The sequence below is a fragment of the Terrapene carolina genome, unplaced genomic scaffold (assembly GCF_002925995.2).
Source record: "Terrapene carolina triunguis isolate 2854851 unplaced genomic scaffold, T_m_triunguis-2.0 Scaffold49784, whole genome shotgun sequence".
Classification (NCBI taxonomy): Eukaryota; Metazoa; Chordata; order Testudines; family Emydidae; genus Terrapene; species Terrapene triunguis.
The window spans coordinates 1-1,300 of NW_020714135.1; the positions used below are offsets into that span (position 1 = coordinate 1).

At 62.4% G+C, this 1,300-nt stretch overlaps 1 long non-coding RNA gene across 1 annotated transcript; it reads right to left on the minus strand.

The window, feature by feature from the left end:
- Positions 1 to 327: 327 nt before the first annotated feature.
- On the minus strand, positions 328 to 1,087 carry LOC113405708. The gene is made up of 3 exons (XR_003369547.2): positions 993 to 1,087; positions 553 to 647; positions 328 to 376 (listed from the first exon to the last, which is right to left on the minus strand). It is a non-coding gene; the product is annotated as an uncharacterized LOC113405708 (long non-coding RNA).
- Between the last annotated feature and the right edge of the window lie 213 nt (positions 1,088 to 1,300).

Genomic DNA, 1,300 nt, shown 5'->3' on the forward strand with positions numbered 1-1,300 from the left:
AGACATTTTGAAACCCTCCCAGTAACAAAGTCTGGGAACCAAATGGGAGAGAAAAGCAGAACAAAAGGAGTGACACTGGGGGATTCCCCCTGACACTGTCCCCAGGGCAGCTCACTCCCACCGCTGGGGGGAACAGGTAGAGTCAGGAACTGGGTTTTGCTCCCCTTGCACCTCACCTTGTTCCCAGGAAAGTGAATCTGCCCAGGGATGCGGCAATAAGTGTGTGGGGCCAGTCAGAAATTGGGGAATCTCTCTCCCCACTGCCCTTTTCAGTCTCTCTCTCTCCTTGTGTCTCCCTTCCCCTGTTTCTCCTCCTCTGGCGGACAGCCAATCCTGGGGGTTCGCTCTCCTATGGCTGGATCGGCTCCTGCAATTGCTATGGGGAGGAGAGACATGGGGTGGGGAGGGGCTGTTTGTGCAGAGTCACTCTCATGCCCATGCCCAGGTCCCTGAGGTCTCTATCCATCACCTGGCGTCTCTGACTCAGATGCTGGGGTGGGCAGAGCCTTGGGTTGACCTATGGGGCTAATTACAGCTGGAGAAAATCCTCACCTTGGCTGGGCGCAGAGGTCACTCCCCAGCCCCGATCCCGCTGGGGGAGCAGCAGCTGCTCAGCCTGGGCTCCCAGGAAGCTCAACCCCAATATCCTGAGGCAGAGAAAGAGACAGAGAGAAACTGAGCAACTTTCCCCCCTTTGGCAACAACTGAAACCCGCTCCCCACAGGGTCACATCCCGATCTTATCTGCCCCCGTGGGAATTGGAGTCACTCCCTGTTCCGCCGGGCAGTGACTCCGGATTAACCCGCGTCTCAGCGAGACCGGAAACATGGCTCAGGGGGGAGGGGACCGGACTCCTTTTAAACGGATCATTGCAGCAGGGATCGAACCTCCTTCCGTCCCCTCCCCCCCTCCGCTGAGAGAGATTCACAGCAACAGTTTTCCAACCCCCCTCACCTGACCCCCCCTTTCACACCCTCTGCCCCCTCCCCCACCTCTGGCTCCCGGAGTCTCGGTCGGCCGGCCCCGCGCGCGCTGCTGCGTCCGGTGCACCGGCGTCTCTCCGCCAATCAGAGGGTGGGAGGGCCGCCCACACGCGCACCGCTAACCGCCTCCGCCCGTCGGTTGGGCCGACGTCATTTCCGGCCCGTGGTCCGTCGGGAACTACAGCTCCCAGCCTGCCCCGGGACGCTGCCGTCCTCTCGGGCCCAGCCGGTACAGACCCCCCCCCTCCCGCTCCACAGGCCCCGCCCCGCCCCTGTACCTGGCCCGTCAGACGCGGTGACACCGGGTCAGACCCGGG